This window comes from Theropithecus gelada, chromosome 10 (genome assembly GCF_003255815.1).
Source record: "Theropithecus gelada isolate Dixy chromosome 10, Tgel_1.0, whole genome shotgun sequence".
Classification (NCBI taxonomy): domain Eukaryota; kingdom Metazoa; phylum Chordata; class Mammalia; order Primates; family Cercopithecidae; genus Theropithecus; species Theropithecus gelada.
The window spans coordinates 29200665-29222627 of NC_037678.1; the positions used below are offsets into that span (position 1 = coordinate 29200665).

At 53.6% G+C, this 21963-nt stretch overlaps 1 pseudogene; it reads right to left on the reverse strand.

The window, feature by feature from the left end:
* LOC112632400 overlaps window positions 1-21963 on the reverse strand; it is a 66046-nt pseudogene that overhangs the window by 37270 nt on the left and 6813 nt on the right.

Consider the following 21963-nt stretch of genomic DNA (forward strand, 5'->3'; position numbering starts at 1 on the left):
TGCTGGTGAGCTGGGCTGGCCTGGCCTCTGGCCCTCAGTCAGCCTCCTACAACAGGTAAGGCCACAGGAACCTCATCAGCAGAGCTTCCAAGAGGCAGCACGGGTGGAACTGTCATCAGACCGGCTTGGGATGTAGCTTCCCCACTGGAACGCAGCTGGCTGCAGAAAGGGAGTCAGCTGCTGCCTGGTGGGATAAGGAGTCTTGCAACCACAGCAGGTTCCCACCTAGTCTGGGCCTGGAGGCCAGCAAGCGCCTTTCCGGGCTTCCCAGCTCTGAGCCCCCACAGCTGGATGGAGCTGTGTTCCCTGTAGCAGTGTGGCCAGCTCCGAGCAGGCACTGGGGTCTCTTTCCCTCCACCTCAGCCCTGGTCTACCTGGGTACAGCAGAGGATGTGCTCACACCATGGGTGCCCCGACCAGGCGGGGCCAGGCTGTGTCCCCACTAGGAAAGTGAACGAAGAAGGACAAGTGTGTTTGAGGGGCTGGCTGATAGTTTAGAAGCCCAGAATCGCCTGGCAGTGAATTATTCTTCCGAGTAACACTGAACCCAGAGGGACGTGGCTGAAAACCCCAGGAGAGGAGGCTGCGTGCCAGAAACACTCCCATTCTTAGGCAGCGCCTGGCTCTGGGCATTCCTGAGCTCAGCGTGCATCCTTGCCTGTGGGTTCTGGGAGCATCCTGCCATCTCCCTCCCCTTTCTTTCCCCTCCTTTCCTTTCTCCTCTTTCTCCTTCTGTTTTCTTCTTTCCTGGCTGAAGCCAGAATTCATTTCTGCGACTCGCATTCAAAAAGTGTTCAAACAAGCAAGCTTGCTGGGATCCTGGGTCCTGCCCCTGGTCACCTGGAGGCAGGGCTGTCGCTTCATGTACAGACAGGAGTCCAGGAAAAAACTTGAGGAGCCCCGGTATGTTCTGGCCCTGGCTCCTTGACCCCTACCTCACTCCCCAGTGACAGATCCGGCAGCAGGCAGACCCTTGAGCCCAGAAAGTCCAGGGTCCCTGGGAAGCTTAGGTGTGGCCTCACATCTGGCAGGTTCTTTGTTGTTGTTGTTGAGATGGAGTTTCACACTTGTCACCCAGGCTGGAGTGCGATGGTGCAATCTCGGCTCACTGCAACCTCTGGCTCCTGGGTTCAAGTGATTCTCCTGCCTCAACCTCCCTAGTAGCTGGGATTACAGATGTCCACCACCATGCCCAGTTAATTTTTGTATTTGTAGTAGAGATGGGTTTTCACCATGTTGGCCAGACTGGTCTCAAACTCCTGACCTCAGATGATCTGCCCGCCTTGGCCTCCCAGAGTGCTAGGATTACAGGCATGAGACACCATGCCCGGCCTCACATCTGGCAGGTTTTGCAGCTTGGGTTTCTGTGTGGGGTCCCAAGGTCGCCCCTGGGCAATTTCTTGTGACTACAGGAGGGTGAAGAGGGACTTTAAGGATGTGACCTTGTTATTAGCAGGGGCTGCGGCTGGAGCTTGACCTGCTGGGGTCCTGCGGGTGGGTCTGGATGCCATGGCTTGTGTCTGTTATGCGGGTTATTGCCTGGGCCTGGGGAGCCCACAGGAGTCTCCAAGCCCCCTCCCAAGTGACCCCCAGCCAGGCCTGGCCACTTCGCTCCCTCTGCCAGGCTGCAGAGTTGAACCCAATGGCTGCTCCAAGTCACCTCTGAGTGGTGCAGACATTCGGAAGTGTCCGTGGGACTGGATGGAAGGGACCCCATCCTCAGCCTTCATGGTCGGGGTCTGGTAGACCGACTGTGGCCATGGGGTTGTGGTGCCTTGGGATGCTGCGAGTGTGAGGTGCTGGCTGCTTGCACCTCCCATGAGCCCACAGACACAACCCCGTGTTCACTGACAGATCCCAAGGCTTTGGTCTGTTGGGTTTGGTGAGACCCTTCCCTTTCTTTACAGATGCTCACCTGTGAAGTGGGAGAAAGCCCCTGTCTGAGCAAGTGTTTCTTCTGTGTCTCTGGCTGCCTTCCTCCCCCTCCCAAAACCTACTCTGGGGCTCCTTCCTCTTCTCAGCCGTGCCACTGACCAGACCAGCCTCATGCACCATCCCGACCGCTGCCCTGGAGGGCTGGCAGCTGGCAGGACCTGGAGAGGGCCCAGCTGTCACCCCTCTCTTGAGCAGATGACAGATAACACTGGGAATTACTATGGAAACTGGAAAAGAGAACACAGATGCATCTGAGATTTCCTAATTGCAACTCTTCTCTGGTAACCAAAAAACACCAGGACATTCACTGCAAATGCAACGCTGAGGCTTTAAAGAGTTCCATTCCTTCACAGCCCTGAGGACTGAGAAGGGAGAGAGGGAGGGAGGAAAGGGGGAGGGAGGGAGGAAAGGGGGAGGGAGGGAGGGAAGAAAGGGGGAGGGAGGGAGGGAGGCACTGCAGAAAGTGGTGCTGATCCCTCTGGGCCTCCCTGGCCGCATGTGTAAGTGGCAGCTGCCCCAGAGTGGCAGTGGCGAGTGAGTGGCTGTGTAAGGTGCCTGGGCAGGGGCACACGGGCAGCCCTGTGTGAAGTGGGCAGCCTTGTGCCAGGTTCCCTAGAAGCAGAGCTGAGATGGGGATTCCTGATCATGCGATTCGGCGTACTTCCTAAGAAGTTGCTCCCTGCCCCAACTCTGAGCCAGGGTGGCACTGACCATGGGCAACATTCCTTTGAAGGGGGCGCTCCCAGCTGCCGGGAAGGGGCAGTGGCCCTGAAGGGGCCTGGTCATGACCAACAGTTTTCTCTGCAGTGGTGTGTTTCACCCATTTCACAGATGAAGAAACTGAGGCTTAGACAGACCCAGGGCCTTGCCCAGGCCCCACACCACACCCAGGTGAGGTGGTGCTGGAGTCCTGCACCACATCACTGTTCTCACCAGGAGAAGGCCCTTGTTTGCTGCGACCAGCAACCCCATCTCCACACTGCAGGCAGAACACAGCCAGGTGTGAGCCACGAGCGAGGCCTCACAGGGAAGTGAGAGCAGCGGTGTTGCAGTCTGGATGTCAGAGGTGCTCACTTGCTTCTGCCCCACATGGGGCTCTGAGTCAGGCCTTAAGGTTCTGGGTCTCTGGGTGTAGCACCCGAGGGGGTGGCCAGGTGGGGTGAAGTGTGAGTTTGAGTGATTTGGCACCCCCATGGAGATGTTAGGGAGAGTGGATACCTGTGTCTGCAGCTCCAGAGCGAGATCTGGGCTGGACATAGACACAGGGAGCCACGCAGTGGAGGTGGCCTGCTTCTGTTTGCAGCTGTAACAAATCACCAGGAACTCAGCGGTGGGAATGCCCAGACACGTGATCAGTTCTCACTGGACTTGGTTATCCGGGTCCTCTGGGCTGAAGTCAAGGTGTCGGCAGGGCTGGGTCCTCCTGGAGGCTCCAGAGGAGAATCTATTCCCTGCCTTTTCCAGCTCCTAGAAAGAAACGTCCCGCGTTCCTGGGCTAGGGGCCCTTCCTCCATCTCAGAGCTGGCCATGGTGTGTCCCCTGACCCTCTGTAGCCATGTACTCCTTCAATGGGCCTCTGCTTCTGGCCCTCCCTCCACACTGAAGGCCCCTATGATCACATGGTCCACACGCCAATCCAGGTGGTCTCCCTCCAAGGTCAGCCGGTGAGCTGCCTTCATGCCTGCATGGTGTTTCCGACCCTTGGCCATGCAACCTAATGTAGTCACAGGTCCTGGAGATTTGCACTGGGATATCTTGTGTGAGGGGAATTATTCTGCTGACCCCCGATGGCAACTGGAGTGGTGGGAGGGGAAAAGACCACCAGGATGTAGTTGGAGAGAGAAGCGTGGACCTCAGGGGGTGTCAGGGGAAGAGGGCCCGGGAAGGAGAAAGCATTTGATTTAGACATCTGGGTGTGAGGTTCCCATGGGACAGCAGGGTGGAGCTGGTGGGATGCCCTGGGGCTAACCGCAGGGTTGACGCCTGCAAGGAAGGTGCAGGAAGCCGTTGTGCAGGAACTGGCTGAGGACAGGGGCCACCACATGCCCCTCTTGGAGCAGTGCGATGGTGGGCTGGAACAGCTGAGCCCAGGGCAGGCGGCCATGGCAGCATTGGGCCTCAGTGTAGCCCAGAGCTCCCCGATCCACTGGGCCCCTGCATGGCACATCCCACCTCTCAAACCTGTGGCTTCCAGGCCTTCCCAGGGGTTTGCCATCACCCCTACCTGTGGCCCCCCAGCTACAGCAGCCAGAGTGAGCTTTCTGGAGCCCACACCCGACCATGTCCCTCTCCCCGCTCAAACCACCTGTGGCTCCCCACAAAGTCCATGGCCAGGCCCAAGGGGCCCTGCACAAACTGGCCCCAGGAGCCCCACCCTGTCCCACCAACCCATCTCCACTCAACCTTCCAGGCCTTTGTCCAGCCTGGCCCTCTCCCGGGATCACAGCTCGCCCATTCCCAAGGGGGACCTTCCCAATCCCTCAATCTCTGCAGGTTGGGGTTGGGGGTTCCCCATAGACTCCCTGTCCCCCAGTGCCAGGGAGTCACAGCCTGTCCGTGAGGCACTGATCCTTTGCAGGGGTGTTCTGGTCAGTCCTAGTGGACCTGGGGGGTGGGAGTGGGGGACCCCCGTGGGGCCTCACCTGTGCCCAGTGGGAGAGCCTGTGCACACTGGTCCAGCAGGCTCGGGGCTTGGTGGGCTGGCACTGTCTCCTGGGCATTGAGTAGGGCAGAGCAGGTGAGCGGTCATGGACCCTTCAGACAGCCCCTGGCCTGCTCCAGGCTTCAGTTTCCATCTCTGCATTATGAGATGGACTCTGGGCTAACAGAGTCCCTTGCTTCCCCAACCTGTCTGCTTCCAGCCTTGTCAACTGTTTTGGCTTCCGGGGCAAAATGGGGAAAATGGTTACAGATGGGGAAACCAAAGCCCCAAGAGGGAACGGCCCAGGACCCTGCACCCACCTCCCCTACCCTGCCAGGCTTTGGTTTTCCTCCCACCTCCCTCGACTCCTGATGTTGGGGGCCCCAGGCTTGGTCCGTGGTCCTTGTGCATCTATCTCTTCTCCCTGGGTGAGTCCATCTAGGCTCATGGCATGAGATGCAACCTGTGTGCTGGTAACTCCCCAACTTTATCTCCAGCCAGTCCTCTCCCTACACTCCAGACACTTATACCCAGCTATGCACAAGATACCTGCACCGGCTGTCTAAGAAACATTTCAAACATACCATGACCTAAACTGTACTTTTGATTTTCCTTCCAACCTTCCCCGCGAAATGGCTCATCTCCTAGTCCTCGTTGTCTTAGAAATGGACACAACCACTCCCCCTTTTGCTCAGCGCCTACACCCTGGAGCCATCCTGGATTGGTCACTTTCTTCCTTCCCCACATCCAACCCACCAGCGACTCAGGTTGGAGGTTCTACCTCCATCTCTACCACATTGGTCCAAGCCACCAACCTCTCTCACCTGGGTTACTGCAATGGCCTCCTACCCAGGCCCCAGCGTCAGCCTTGCTCCCTTACATTAAAAAAAATCAAACATCTGTTAAATGTAAATCAGACTTCCTGGTAATGGGAGACTTTAATTCACATCACACCTTGCCACAGAGAACTAGAAAAGCCCAGCAAATAGAAAACATGCGCTTAAAGGCAAAGGAGGCAGAGAAATACAGGGCTGGAGGCAAGGCCAGGATTCTCCTTAAGGCGACAGCCAATCCTGAAGAGGCTGAGAGAGCAGTGATTCTTTTCTTTCCTTTCCTTTCCTCTCTTTTTTTTTCTTTCTTTCTTTCCTTGTTTCTTTTTTTTTTTTTTTTTTTTTGCTTTTTATTTTTCTGAGACAGTGTTGCCATTACTTTTAATGGCAAAAACCACAATTACTTTTGTACCAATCTAATATATTGCTCAGGCTGGTCTCAAATTCCTGGCCTGAAGCAATCCTCCTGCCTCAGTCTCCCGAGTAGCTGGGACTGTAGGCGTGAGCCACCACACCTGGTCTAGAGCAGTGCTGTTGACCTACTCACGTGGCTGAGGCAGGGGATGCCATAATGCCCCACACGTGGGGTGCAGGTTTCTTACTCTAGGAGTGACAGTCAACCAGAAATAGAGCAGCCCTCAGGAGCACTGGATCCAGCTTCAGATCATCTCAGCCACTCAAATTGCATAAAGGAGATCCCAGAATTTCAGACTCCTACGTCTCAAATTATTTTATTTTTATTTATTTATTTGAGACAGCATTTCACTCTGTTGTCCAGGCTGGAGTGCAGTGGCACGATCATGGCTCACTGCAGCCTCCATCTCCTGGGCTCAAGTGATCCTCCCATCTCAGCGTCCCAAACAGCTGGGACTACAGGCACACATCACCACACCCAGCTAATTTTTTTTTTTTTGGGGATTTCACTGTGTTGCCCACGCTGATCTTAAACTCCTAAGCTCAAGCAATCTGCCCAACTCAGCCTCCCAAACTGATAGGATCACAGGCATGAGCCATCGTGCTTGGCCTCCAAATTATTTTTTTTAACTATTTCTAATAATTTTTTTTTTTTTTTTGAGACAGAGTCTAGCTCTGTTGCCCAGGCTGCAGTGCAGAGCCACAATCTCGGCTCACTGCAACCTCCACCTCCCGGGTTTAAGCAATTCTCCTGTCTCAGTCTCCCGAGTAGCTAGAAGTACAAGCGCCCACCACCATGCCCAGCTAATTTCTGTAGTTTTAGTAGAGAATGGGGGTTTCACTGTGTTGGCCAGGCTGGTCTCGACCTCCTGACTTCGTGATCTGCCCGCCTCGGCCTCCCAAAGTGCTGGGATTACAAGCGTGAGTCACTGCACCCAGCCTCTAACAATTTTTATACACTTGCCAGGGCTAAATTAAAAACAATCAAGCAAACAAGAAAATAAAGACAGCAGGAACGAAGCTCAAGAGAAAGCACAGCCAACTTTTAAAAAGGCCCATAGGATCTCTAGATTATGAAACTATCAGACCATGTACTTTAAAATACGTACTTTATATCTATATTCAAGGATATAAAGAAACAAAAATTTCATCAGAAAACTGGCAAGTATAAAAAAATGGAGGCTGGGAGTGATGGTTCAGGCCACCCACTTTGGGAGGCGGAGGCGGGAGAATCCCAGCACTTTGGGAGGCAGAGGCGGGAGAATCACATGAGGCCAGTAATTCAAGACCAGCCTGGCCAACATGGCGAAACACCATTTCTACTAACAATACGAAAATGAGCTAGGCATGGTGGTAATCCCAGTTACTCAGGAGGCTGAGGCACGAGAATTGCTTGAACCTGGGAGGCAGAGGCTATAGTGAGCTGAGATCACACCACTGCACTCCAGCCTGGGCAGCAGATACTCAGTCTCAAAAACAAGCAAGCAAGCAAACAAACAAACAAACAAAAAACACAAATGGAATTAGGAACTCAATTTGAACAGTAGACTAGACGCAAACAAACAAAAAAAATAGTGAATTAGGAGATAGGGTTTTTTTTGTTTTTTGAGACAGAGTGTCACTCTGTCACCCAGGCTGGAGTGCAATGGCATGATCTGTGCTTAAACTGCAACCTCTGCTTCCCGGATTCAAGCAATTCTCCCGCCTCAGCCTCTCAAGTAGCTGGGATTACAGGTGCACACCACCACACCCGGCTAATTGGGAGATAGTTTGATGCAAAATATACAAATTGAAGTACAGAGAGAAAAGCAGAACATACAGGAAATGAATTAAGAGACATGGGGGATACTTTAACAAGGCATAAGTCATGTGAAATTGGAGTCTCATAAGGAGAGAAGAGAGAGGATGGGGAAGACGTAATACTTGAAGTGATAAAGCTGAGAATATTCTAAAATGGACAAAAAAGAATCAAGTCATGGAATGAAAAGCCACCTAAATGCATCAGTGTAAAACTGCTCAAAGCAAAGACAAAACTTTTAAAGGTAACCAGAGGAAAAAAAGATACTGCCTTCAGGCCGGGGTGAGGGGGCGGCTCACGCCTGTAATCCCAGCATTTGGTAGGCTGAGGCGGGTGGATCACCTAAAATACGGAGTTCAAGACCAGCCTGGCCAATATGGCAAAAATCCATCTCTACTAAAAATGAAAAAATTAGCTGGGTGTGGTAGTGGACACCTGTAATCCCAATTCCAGCTACTTTGGAGGCTGAGGCAGAAGAATCGCTCGAACCAAGGAGGCGAAGGTTGCAGTGAGCTGAGATCGCACCACTATACTCCAAACTGGGTGACAGAGTGAGATTCTGTCTCAAAAAAAAAAAAAAAATTACAAAAATTAGCCAGGCATGGTGGGTCATGCCTATAATCCCAGTTACTCGGTAGGCCGAGACAAAGAATCATTTGCACCTGGGAGGCAGAGGTTGCGGTGAGCTGAGATCGTGCCACTGCACTCCAGCCTGGGCAACACAGCGAGACTCGGTCTCAAAAAAAAAGTGAAAGTGAAATATACATATATATGGTTGTGTATATATACACATATATATAGAATATATGTGTATATACATATATAGAGAGAATATATGTGTATATACATATATAGAGAGAATATATATGTATATTTTGCCCATGACATAGCCCTCAGAAGATCCTTGGCCATGTGCTTAAAGATATTTTTTTCCCAAAGATGTTTTTATAAATAAAAATAAAGGGTAACAGAAGAGGTAAACGTGTGGGTAAATCTAAATGAATGTTATTGGTATAAAATTATAGTAATATAGAAAATGATATCTTGTGGGGCTTAAAATAAACAAAACATACTGAAATATGTATGGGTAAAGTTATGTATCTGGGATTGCACTGAAATAATATAGGGTAGAGGGAAGCAGGAAAGAGTATACATGAAATTAGCTTGGCCATAGGATGGTTGTTGAAATTGAATGGATACATGGGGCTTCATTATACAATTGTCTTTACCTTTACAAACCTCTACACTCTCAACATAAATAAGAATAAAAACACAAAACACACACAGATACATCTATGCACGTGTGTGCGCGCACACACACACATATTTAAAATACACAAAAATATTAGCATGTAAGTCATTGGGGGTAAATTTAGTTCCTGTTCCAAGGTTCTTGTACTGACTAGGAGGAGGATAGAAGTACTAACTCATAGGCTGGGCTCAGTGGCTCACGTCTGTAATCCCAACACTTTAGGACGCTGAGGCTGGTGGATCTCTTAAGGTCAGGAGTTCAAGACCAGCCTGGCTACCATGGTGAAACACTGTCTCTACCAGAAAAGAACAAAAATTAGCCAAGCATGGTGTTGCACACCTGTGGTCCCAGCTACTCAGGAGACTGAGGCAGGAGAATTGCTTGAACCCAAGAGACAAATGTTGCAGTGAGCCGAGATTGCTCCACTGTTCCAGCCTGGGCAGCAGAGCAAGACTCTCCACGTCTCAAGGAAGAAAAGAAAAGAAAAGAAAAAAAAAAGTAGTACTAACTCATGTTAAGACTTTGGTAAGTGAGGGATACATGTTGTAAGCTCTAAAATAATCTGCTGTCATCTTTTAAAATAACTCCAAGACTACACAGTTAGGAAACTAATAGAGAAGGAGGAAATTGAATAATAAAAATAATAAATGCAAAACAAGATGTGAGACGAGATAAGAAGAAACAGAACAGGCAGGGAAAACAAATTGGTGGTGGCTTTCAACTCAAATAAATCATTAGTTACATTTAAAAGGACAATCAACAAAAATTAAAGTACTTGGAAATAAAGTTAAACCCAACTAATGCCTTTTATATAAGGATACAGAAAGGTGGAAAATAATGAAAAATATACCATGCATGCACTAACCAAGAAAGCCGTATAACTTTTTTTCTTTGAGACAGAGCCTCACCCTGTCTCCCAGGCTGGAGTGCAGTGACGTGATCCTGGCTCACAGCAATCTCTCCCTTCTAGGCTCAAGCGATTCTCCCACCTCAGCCTCCCAAGTAGCTGGGACTACAAGTGTGTCAATGTCAAATTGTATTAGCCACAGCCGACTAGTTTTTGTATTTTTTGTAGAGGTAGGGTCTCACCATGTTGCCCAGGCTGACCTTGAATCCTGGGCTTCAGCAATCCACCCACCTCATCCTCCCAAAGTGCCGAAATTACAGGCGTGAGCCACCATGCTCAGCATAACTATTTTTAATGAAGTAGACTTGAAGAAGAAAAGTATTATTAGAGATAAGAGACACATTACAGAAAATAAAGTTACTAGGAGCTGGCGCGGTAGCTCATGCCTATAATTCCGGCACTTTGGGAGGCCAAAGCAGGCGGATCATCTGAGGTCGGGAGTTCGAGACCAGCCTGACCAACATAGAGAAACCCCGTCTCTACTAAAAATACAAAATTAGTCAGGCGTGGTGGTGCATGCCTGTAATCCCAACTACTTGGGAGGCTGAGGGAGGAGAATCACTTGAACCCAGGAGGTGGAGGTTGCAGTGAGCCGAGATTGTGCCATCGCACTCCAGCCTGGGTAACAAGAGCAAAACTCCCTGTCAAAAAAAAAAAGAAGAAGAAGAAAGAAAGAAAAAAGAAGTTACTAGCCAGTTTCAGTATTACTTAACATCCAGAAAACTCGATGTAAAAGTTTTTTAGAGAAGGCCAGGCGTGGTGGCTCACGCCTGTAATTCCAGCACTTTGGGAGGCTGAGGCGGGTGGATAACGAGGTCAGGAGATTGAGACCATCCTGGCTAACACAGTGAAACCCTGTCTCTACTAAAAATATAAAAAATTAGCCGGGCGTGATGGCGGGTGCCTGTAGTTCCAGCTACTCGGGAAGCTGAGGCAGGAGAATGGCATGAACCCAGGAGGCAGAGCTTGCAGTGAGCCAAGATCGTGCCACTGCACTCCACCCTGGGTGACACAGCAAGACTCCATCTCCACCTGTGCCCCCGCCCCCCGCCCAAAAAAAAAGTATTTCAGAGAAACTAAACCAACAGGTCATACATAGAGATTTATTTAGGAATTGGCTCACATGACTGTGGGGACTAGCAAGTTTAAAATCTGTAGGGCATGCCCACAGGCTATAAATTAAGGTAAGAGTTGATCTTGAGGCCGGGCGCGGTGGCTCAAGCCTGTAATCCCAGCACTTTGGGAGGCTGAGACGGGCGGATCACGAGGTCAGGAGATCGAGACCATCCTGGCTAACACCGTGAAACCCCGTCTCTACTAAAAAACACACACAAAAAAAACTAGGCGGGCGAGGTGGCGGGCACCTGTAGTCCCAGCTATGCGGGAGGCTGAGGCAGGAGAATGGCATAAACCCAGGAGGCGGAGCTTGCAGTGAGCTGAGATCCGGCCACTGCACTCCAGCCCGGGCGACAGAGCAAGACTCCGTCTCAAAAAAAAAAAAAAAAAAAAAACACAAAGAGTTGATCTCGAAGTCTGGAACCTAAAACCTGTAGAGCAGTCAGCAGGCCAGAAACTCAGGCAGGATTTACATGTTATAGTCTTGAAGCAGAATTCCTGCTTCTCTGGGAAACCTCAGTTTTTGTTCTTAAGGCCTTCAACTGATTGGAGGTGGCCCACCCATATTATGGTGAGTATTCTGTTTTACTTAAAGTCAACTGCCTGTCAATGTTAATCACATCTATGAAATAACCTCCCAGCAAGATACTGACAAGTATTTGACCAAACAATGGGGCATCATAGCTTAGCCAAGTTGACAAATACATTAACCATCAGGAGCGAATAGAATATCCAAAAACCAAAGTACTAGCTGTAGTATATCCTATGTAGCTATTATAATTATAGAAGAATTATAGAAGGAAGATACTAAGATGACCATTAGAACAGAAATATAAACTTTTTTTTTTTTTTTTTTTAATACCAAGCTCTGTCTTGAGCTTGTCACCCAGGCTGGTCACCCAGGCTGGTGGCATAATCTTGGCTCACTGCAACCTTTGCCTCCTGGGTTCAAGCGATTCTCCTGCCTCAGCCTCCTGAGTAGCTGGGATTACAGGCACCTGTTACCATGCCCAGCTCATTTTTGTATTTTTAGTAGAGACAGGGTTTCACCATATTGCCCAGGTTGGTCTGGATCTCCTGACCTCAAGTGATCTGCCTGCTTCAGTCTTGCAAAGTGCTGGGATTACAGGTATGAGCCACCACGCCCAACCAAAAATCACCTTTTTTACAAGGATCAAGAGTCATTATGCTGGAGATGACAGGCCTCACTGTCACCATGCTCCTTTTGTATGTCTACTAGGCATGGTGCTGGGTCCACACTCACATAAGCCTTAGGAACTCAACCCCAGAGTCTCTGGCTGTAGCAGAATCCCAAGAATAAAACCTGGTGCTGAATCAAAGAGTAGGAGACGGGGCCGGGTGCTGTGGCTCACTCCCGTAATCCCAGCACTTTGGGAGGCTGAGGTGGGCGAATCACGAGGTCAAGAGTTCGAGACCATCCTGGCCAACATGGTGAAACCCCATCTCTACTAAAAATACAAAAATTAGCTGGGCGTGATGGCTGGCACCTGTAGTCCCAGCTACTCGGGAGGCTAAGGCAGGAGAATTATTTGAACCCAGGAGGCGGAGGTTGCAGTGAGCCAAGATCACGCCACTGCACTCCAACCTGGTGACAGAGCAAGACACCGTCTCAAAAGGAGACTGGACTCTGGGAGGGCCTGCTGACAGACAGGAGAGATGGAGGCAGGAGCATGGGCTTCTGGTGGCCCCAGCAGACCCTGCGGCAGCATGGCCAGGGGCCTCTGCAGGGAGGAATCTTGGCCAGAATGCTGCAGCAGGCCTTTTCCTGAGGCCCCCAGCCAGCCCGGCCAGGGTCCCAGCGTCCAGTGATCCCTGTTCTGCAGCAGCAGCTGGGGCCAGCCCCAGGCTCTCTTCCACTCCCGGCTTCTGAAAACAGGAAGTGGAGAGAGTTGTTTGATAAAACACTGTGGCAAACGACATCCTCTCTCTTCACCAAGGGAGTTTGAGGGAGTGCCAGTGTAGGAAGCATTAGAGCAGAGACCCCCTAGCCAACCACTGACCCTCACGTGCACAGCAAGACATGTTATGCTATGGAGACCCCCACAGTCACTTGGGGAGATCCAGTAGGTCCAGACTCCATTCAGAGATCTGTGGCAGCAGGTCCCCACTCCCAAAGGCCATGTGCCCACGGGTGGTCTCTGGTGCCTGAGACCCCAGTCTCATTTGCATCTGTGCAACTTTGAGTTTAAGTGGGTGCCACATCTCTGTATGTCCTCTTGAGCAGAGCCTGGGGTGGCAGCTGGCGTCAATCCCTTGAATCCCCTGGGAGCCACCCGGGAGACCAAGAGTCCCCAGCTCCCACTTGTCCCTGAGCTGCCATTCTCAGCCCTGTGGGAGGAGACAAAAAGCCCTGAAGAGAAACCAAAAGATCAGGTCAGGAGGAGCTGGGGGTGTGGCATGAGCAATCGGGGCAGGGAAGGATGGACAGATGGGGGAATGGAGGGAGGAAGGAATGACTCAAAAGGTGAATGAATGAACAAAGAGAGAGAACGGCCACGCCTCCCTTGCTTTAGTTTACAAAGCACTGGGATCCTCCCAAAAGCCTGCAAGACAGAACTTCTGGGAAGCAGACCAGGTGGCTGCAGGGAGGGGAGGCTTCCCCCAGCTTTTGTGGGCCCAATGGGAGGCAGGGGGCAGGAAGGGGCGTCCTGTATGTGTCCTCTCTGCAGTGGCAGCAGCGAAGTCCTCCCTTGGGCTGGGTTTCCTGGAAGAGGGTCAGGAAACACCCGCCGTGGCCCCTCTCCACCACACCCTCATCCCGGACACCAAGTATCAGTCGCTCAGCTCACGAGACCCAGGCCCTGACTCAGGGAGAGAGGATGTGAGGGGTGGGGCACCAGGCTCCCCAGGACAGAGAGACCCGAGATGTGGTCATGGACTGGGAGTTGGGGCAGACTGGCTATGGTAGCATTGTGTGTACCCCAGCAGGCCAGTACCCACACAGGGATACTGGATACCCCTTATGACCCTGGGAGAAGACCCCAGCCTTGGAGAATTGGCCTTACTGAAGGGGCCTGTACTGGCCAGCAGGGTCAGGTGGGGCCAAGTCGGTTCCCACCCGGGATATGCAAATGGACCTCCTGAATCCTGGAGCCAGGTGTGGACTCACACACCACCACTGTCCCCAAGTCCCCATCTGCCCCATGGGCACACCCTGCCACCTGTTCTGTGCAAAGGCCCTGAGGCTGCCTCCTTGAGCCCAAGCCCTGCAGGCACTGAAGCCCACACACACAGTTCCTGCTCCCTGGGCCAGTGCACGTGCACACACACACACACACACACACACACACACACACACACACACTCTCCTTCTCCAGGAGAGACTGGCTGCCAAAGGTCACCCAGCTCCCTCCCACCTCTCACTCACCATCCAATATCCAAGCAGACCTTCAAGTGGGCAGCAACAGCAGCGTGCGCAAAGGCCTGGGGGCCACAGCAGGCCTAGTGTCGAGAGAGGACCACAGCCAGCACAGTGACAGCCAGTGCCAGCCCCAGCCCCAGGAGGACCAGGCTGATCAAGGCCCTGCAGTCGCAGGACATGGCTCTGTGGCCCAGGAGGAGAGGGGAGGCTGGTGGGCAGACAGAGGGACAGATGGGTGGGCAGATGAATGGACAAGAAGACACACAGTAGACTCACAGGTAATTGGACAAATGGACAAACAGGTGGGGACCGAAGACAGACACGAAGATGGATCAACAGACAGGCCAAATAGCTAGATAAAGAGAACAGTAAGAGAAGGATGGTCGGACAGACAATGGGACAGAGATGGCCTTAAAAATGAGGGCACAGACAGACGGTTCTGAACAGTGGGCTGCCAGATGGACAGATGGGTGAATGGACAGACGGCTGGCAGCTGTGGCGAGCTGCTGTCCTCCCCAAGTGCACACTATGGAGTGGCCAAACTCACGCCTCAACTTCTAGTTTTCAGCTCCTGCTTGTTCCTGGCAGGAGGCCAGGCAGCAAAGCGTCTGAGGGGAGTTTTCCTTGCCTAGAGGAACCAGCTGCTGTGGTAACTCCCTCACTGCTGGCAGGTACCAAGGCCCCACCTGCCACTCACCAGAGGCCAGGGTCACACTGTCCCAATGTGCAGGAGAACTTGGTGCCTGCTGCACTGCGGTTGCAGGTGGGGGCAGGGCTCCCAGGAATCTCCACACCATTCCCGGGGTTCCCGGTAGCTCCGGGAAAGCAGAGCTGGGGCTGCTCAACTATCTCCCCTGGATCCAGCAAGGCTGCCACCTCCCAGAGTGGAGCCCCACTCCCCAGCTCCCATCTCTATCCCCTAACCCTCTTTGCATGGCCCAGCACAGGCAGCATTGAGGTGGAGCTGAACAGAGACAGAGGGAGAGGGACCCAAGGTGGTGTCACTTAGGACTTGGATTCAAGTCCCTACACTTCTGCAGCCTGGCCTGGGTCCCATAACGCCCCAGGGTGACCAAGGGCTTCCCGGTCTGCACAGAGGACAGCGGGACTTGACAGCATCAAACACTGGTGATTACAAGACGTCCATGTGGGGAATGCAGACAGACCATGCCTCTAGCCCTTGGCACCTGGGACCATCCATCTCTGGGACTTGCTGTCCTGGAAATGCAGCGTGGGCCTCCAGGGAGGGAGGCTGTGACGCCTAGGTGCCACGCCCAGCCTGCAGCTCTTCCCCACCCTGGCTGCGGGTCTGCTTCCCTGAATCCAAATCCGCTATTACTGTGCTGGCAGTGCAGCCTCTCTGGGGACACTGGCCTGGCCCTGTTCTCCCCAGGCCTCAGGGTGTCTAACTGGGAGGCAGCCAGGGGAGTGAGGACCCACTGAGGGGCTCTGTTGACCAGGCTCAGGAGGGGTGCAGGTGATGTGGGCTGTAATCCTTCCCACATGGCTCCTCCAGTCCTCCACACTTCTTTCCCAGCTGAGCACTGCCTGCTCCAGATGTCTACACCTGGAGTCTGGGACGCCCAACTGGGCAGCAGAGAAACTGAGGCACAGAGACAGACTGTGTCCTTACAGGCCACACAGCCTGCCAGGTCCCAATGTCCCAGCCAGAGCCTCTAGTCAGCCTGGGCCTGAGTGCTTGTTTACAGGCAAGCTGTTCCCACGGCTGCCTCTCGCGGTGGGGGCCTGTGGACACCTCTTCCCGCCCCTACCCGACTCCCAAGCCTCAGTGACTTTGCTTAACCAGGAACTGAAATGCATTCCTGGGTTCAGGCCAGCCCACCCACCCACCCACTGCAGTCCTGGAAGCCCAGAGGCCAGGGCAGCAGGAACAGTGGAGACAGCAGCGGAGGGGACGTCCCCCCTCCTCTCCCCACCATCCTGGTCAGGCAGAGGCCAGGGTGCAGGGACCGCCTGAGCAAAGGCCCAGGGAAAAGAATGGGTGTCATTCTGGTCCTAGCCCAAGGCACAGCCAGGGAGGTCCCTGAATGTCCTTCCTCAGGAAATGATGGGGGAAGGGGCGAAGAGAATGGAGAGGATTTAAGTCCCCCACCCCCCAAGGTAGTCCTGGGCTGAGCCCCACGGGACTTGTAGAACCAGGGTGTACCCCACCAGCGTGTCAGGTCCAGGAAGCCTTGTGACCAGCTCCCACTTCTCTTGCTGCTGTGCAACCCAGAGCAAGGCCTGCCCCTCCAGCCTCAGTCTTCTCCCCTGCAAACGGGGCCACGGCCGTTCCTCTCAGGCCAAAATAAGGATCGAGGCCGGGTGCAGTGGCTCATCCCTGTAATCCCAGCACTTTGGAGGCCGAGCTGGGAGGACTGCTTGAAGTCTGGAGTTTAAGTCCAGCCTGGTCAACGTAGTGAGACCCCATCTCTATTTGTTTAAGTAAAATTAAAAAATAAATAAAATAAGGATTGAGGAGTGACGTGTACACCAGTTGAGCCCACCTCCATCTCACCCCTGGGGAGCCCCAGGGACACAGCCCTCCAGGGCTTAGACCCGGTGGTACTCAACTCCGCAGGCACAAAACCCAGTATGTCTGTGGGCCCTTTGGTATTACCAGGTTTTCGGGGCTTCTAAAGGAGACCCCTGACCTGGCTTCACCTGGCTCCTGGCCCCAGTGCCCCTGGTAATATCCAGGTGCTGGGCTGTGATCACAGCCTCCCACCAGCCTTTCCCAGAACCCTGCCCCAGGTGTTGGAACGGTGCCCGGAGGAGGGAGCAGACCCCGAGGGAGGCCGGGAGGGGCTGCCAGTGGTGAAGGCTGCTGTGTCTAGCTGTTCCCTTCCAGACCCACTCCCTCTGGGCTGCGTCCCCAGCTGGTCCAAGCCCTGATCCCTGGGATATGAAGACCTCCTCCAATTTGCTGTTCCCTGAGAACCAGGCCTCCCTCTGGAGAGGATCACAAGCGTGGGTTTCACTCTGGGCTTGCTCTTGGAAACCCCCCAGGAGCTTGGCTCTGACCAAGATGTTTTGCTCCAGCCTCTTGCTCAATCCCCACTCCTCAGACCTCAGCTTCACGAACTCCTGTGTCTTTGGCAGGGTGAGCCGGACACTGGCCCGTCTGAGAAGGCGCCTGGTTCCCGGCATCAGCTGGCCATTCTCTGCCTAAGAAAGGGCCAGGGTCACTGGTCCTAGGTATTGTCACCGCCCAGCCCCATTAAGGGAGGGCCTGGCCCCAAGTCCCAGGGTGGGTTCAGGGCTGGGAGGGGCAGGGCTTGGGGTGGACCTGCCCTTGGCCCCCAGCCACGGGCCTGGCTCTGCCCATGCTGAAGATACTGAGGCCAGTTTCAGCGACCGCAGTGTCAAGATCTCCGAATCCCACTTCTCCATTCCTCCGCAGCCAGATGGCTCCATTTCACACACAATACACTGAGGCCCAGAGAGTAGGGAGCCAGGCCAGGGAGGCCACCTTGAGCCTGGCACAGCAGCCTCATTTATCATGCTGCTCTGCCACTCACAGGGGAAGCACGACCCCAAAGTCCCCTTCCCAGTCCTGGTGAGTATCTTGTGCCTGGATTGCTGGCCAGCCTTCTCTGCCCTGAGCACTCAGTAGCCAGCAGGCTCCCCGCCTTTCCTGGAGTCCGAGGCAGCTGCCCAGCCACCAGCTGTGCGACGGCTTGCACCACAGCGATGAAGGTGGACATGATCTGGGTGTGATGGTGCCAGGTCTCCAGGGCTGCAGTCACTGCCTGGGGGTGGGAGGAGACAGGAAGCCTGAACAGGGCTCCAGATGCCACCTGAACCATGCCTGTGTGGTCACAGGCCTCAGTCCAGGTGATGCCATTTCAGGCCAGGTCATCAGGAAGAGCAGGTTGGGGCCTGCTGGGTCTCATTGGAGCAGGTGGCTTGGCCCTCACGGCACAGGGGCTCCAAATGGCCCAGACAGCAGAGAGAGGACACCAACCACTGTACACCCTGTGGTGACCCAGGCCTCCAGCCCAGGAAGACCTGGGGCTCCACACAGTGACTCAGTTTCCTGAGCCCCCGGCCCACCCAGTCAATGTTCCTCTCCACTGTCGTGATGTTGGGTAGAGCTGGTCGTGCAGCCAGGGCTCCTCCACAGCTCACTTCACGTCACAGCACGGGCCCACTGAGCAGTGCACTGGGCATGTACAGCACCACGTCTCCCAGGCTGATGTTCAGCGGGTGCTCAATCAGCTCAGCGCAGTAGCTGTTCACGTCCTCAGCTGTCACAATGCCCCCTGCAATGGGACAGCAGCTCGAATGGGCGCTGGGATGGGGCTGCACCAGTGGTGTTGGGGGCAGGCATGGCTGTACCACGGTGGTGGGGAAAAGCCTGTACCTACCGGGGAGGACAGAGTACACTACTGGAGGGTGGGACTGTGCCCTGGGAGGAGGCCACAGGCAACCTCACTCCCTCCTGAGCTCCTGTCTCCCTGACACTGCCCACCACCCCACAGCTTCCTGGCTTCCTTCTCTCCTCTGTGGCCAGAGAGTGCTCTCCTTTTTCTGTTTTAGAGATAGGATCTTGCTCTGTTACCCAGGCTGGAGTGCAGTGGCTTAATCACAGCCTTGAACTCCTGGGCTCAAGTGATCCTCCAGCAGATCCTCCCCAGTAGCTGAGGCTAAAGGTGGCACCACCACACCCAGCAAATTTTAATTTTTTTGTAGGGTCTTGCTATATTTCTTTTCAGTATACTTTGAATTTTTTATGTTTTCTGGTTCCCCAGCCCCACCCCCACTATATTTATGTAGTCTCAATATGTTTTTTTGTAGTCTCACTATGTTGCCCAGGCTTGTCTTGGACTCCTGGCCTCAACTTCTACCTCAGCCTCCCAAAGTGCTGGGATTAAAGGCGTAAGACACCAAGCTTGGCCTCAGAGGGCTTATTCTTTTCCTTTTTTTTTTTTTTTTGAGATGGACTCTTCCTCTGTCGCCCAGTCTGGAGTGCAGTCAGTGGTACGATCTCGGCTCACTCAAGCCTCCTGGGTTCAAGTGATTCTTCTGCCTCAGCCTCCTGAGTAGCTGGGATTACAGGCACAAGCCACCATGCTCAGCTAATTTTATGTTTTTAGTAGAGATGGGGTTTCACCATGTTGCCCATGCCAGTCTTGAACTCCTGACCTCAGGGGATCCACCCGTCTTGGCCTCCCAAAGTGCTGGAATTACAACAGATGTGAGTCATGGTGCTCGGCTCAGAGGGCATTTTCTTTTCTTTTCTTTCTTTTTCTTTTCTGAGTCAGAGTCTCACTCTGTCGCCCAGGCTGGAGTGCAATGGCGTGATTTTGACTCACTATAACCTCCACCTCTCGGGTTCAAGCGATTATCCTGCCTCAGCCTCCTGAGTAGCTGGGATTACGGGCACGTGCCACCACACCTGGCTAAATTTTTTTTTGGTATTTTTAGTAGAGGCGTGGTTTCACCATGTTGGTCAGGCTGGTCTTGAACTTCTGACCTCGTGATCTGCCCACCTCGGCCTCCCAAAGTAATCAGAAGGCCTTTTCTAAGTGGAGAATTCCTGCCGGTGTCCCAGCCGTTTGGCCTCTTCTCCTCACGATGAATGGATAGAGGGAGGGAGGGAGGCTCTTAATTCTCCCAGAGTCAGCTCCAGACAGACAGGGTATTGGCATGCCAATTTCCAGCCTCAGTGGTAAAGGTCAACATGCTAATCACCCTCCTCCATGAAACAGTGACAAAAATTACCTGAAGAAAGCCACAGCCAAGCTCCAGGCCCCTGCCCCACAAAGCCCCTTCCCCACGCCTCTCTCAAGGTGACCCTCATCCCTTGTAACCCTCCTGGTGAATCAAAGCCCCGTCTCCCTGGGCCAGCCCAGCTGCTCCTCTGCCAGGAATCCCTTCCTCTCCCTGCCTAACACAGTTATCTGCAGCCCAGTCACCACCTCCTCCAAGTCCTCCTGCATCTTCAGGCCGTATTCTAGTGCTTCCCTAGCCCTGGCTCTTGCCTACACCTGCATTTACCCCACCAGGGGCTTGCTCTCCTGGACCGCAAGGCCTCTCTTGGCTTTGACATACCCAGGAGCTGTGAACCCACATGGCCGGCCACTGACCCTCCTCCACCAGGAACATCCTGCAGGCTCAGGCAGGACAGGAAGACCCCAGGGCTCTGGGCCACAGCTCAGGGTTTCCACTGCAGGGTTCCTCACCCCTGAGGTTATCCACTCACCAGCTGCCTGGATGTCCTTCACAATCTGGGCCGTGAGGCTGCCGTTGTAGAAGGCCTGGGCACCCTCGATGGCCAGCGTCTCGTAGGTGTCAGCCAGCCGCGGCAGGGTCAGTCTCTCCCCCTCCCGAAGCACCTTTCCATCCCGGCAGAACACCTCACTGGGGCAGAGGGGGCTCACGTGAGGAAGCAGGTGGGATGGACTCAGCTAGACCATCCCCGACACCCGCCCACACAGGAGAACGGAGCAAAGCTGGGGCAGCACCTGTCACAGGTGGGTGGCCCTGTCACTCAGCGCTCGTCCTCCCATTGTCCCTTTCGGGAGCCTCCTAGTGTCCCTTGCCACTCAGGACACACGGCCAGCCACAGTGGCCACTGGGACCCCACCTCAGAATGTGTCCCCACACGTGGTGGGAAGGGTCTGCATCTCCTCAGCCCATTATCAGTGCGGGGTCCTGAAGGCAGAGGGCCGCTCCACTGCTGCTAGGGGCCTGCAGGGTCCTTGGGCTGTGCCTGTACTGCCTGTGTCAGGGGGCCGCACCCACAGACATACCACAAGACAGGCTGCTGCTCGATGACGGTCCGCTTGTTTTCCAGGGCTGCTGCCAAGCCCTTGCCCACGGGGAAGCCCTGGCGGGCCAGCTGGATGCTGGGCTGGAAGAGGCAAGCCCAGGGCAGCCGTCCATGCCGCTGGTGAACCAGTTCATAGCCTCAGATCTCCCCGGGCACCGCCACTGACAGCCCCCTGGGGGCAGAGAGCCACAGTTAGTGGTCCTGAGTGGGGGACACAGGAATCTGTCACAGGCAGCATCCCAGGCATATTCCCTGACTCGTTTTACAGATGGGGCAGAGGCTTAGAAGGAAAGTTTTGTTTTTTTTCTGTTTTGAGATGGGGTCTTGCCATCTTGCCCAGCCTGATCTTGAACTCCTGGACTCAAGTAATCCTCCCACCTCAGCCTCTGGAGGAGCTGAGATTATAGGCATGAACCACCACACCCGGCAGAATGGGATTTTTATTTTTATTTATTTTTTTAAATTTTAATTGTTTTATTAGGAGGGGACTTTTAAGGTCATATCTGGGCTCGGCAGGCAGGAGTGTACATGGACCAGGGATGTCTGAGGAGGGCACAGGAGGGGAAGCAGCAGCATGCAACTGGGTTTCGCTGTCCCAGGATGAGGTGTCTGTGCAGGTGCCTGCGTGTCTAAAATCCTGTGCCAGGACAGATCCCTCCCATCTCGCTGACCACAAGGCCTTGTCCTGTAACACTCGTGGGCTCCACCAGAATGTGCCAAAGCAAGAGCAGGTCCTTCCCTGACCCAGGTCAAGCACAGACCACCCTCAAGACCCAGTCAGCCCTAAGAAAGGGCTCCCTTCCTCTTTTCAACTGCCCCAGAGGCAAGACCTGAGCCTTAACCTCCGTCCTATTCCCTCTCCCAACCTCAGTTTCTCTGTCCAACTGAAACAGTGTTTTCTTTTGAGACA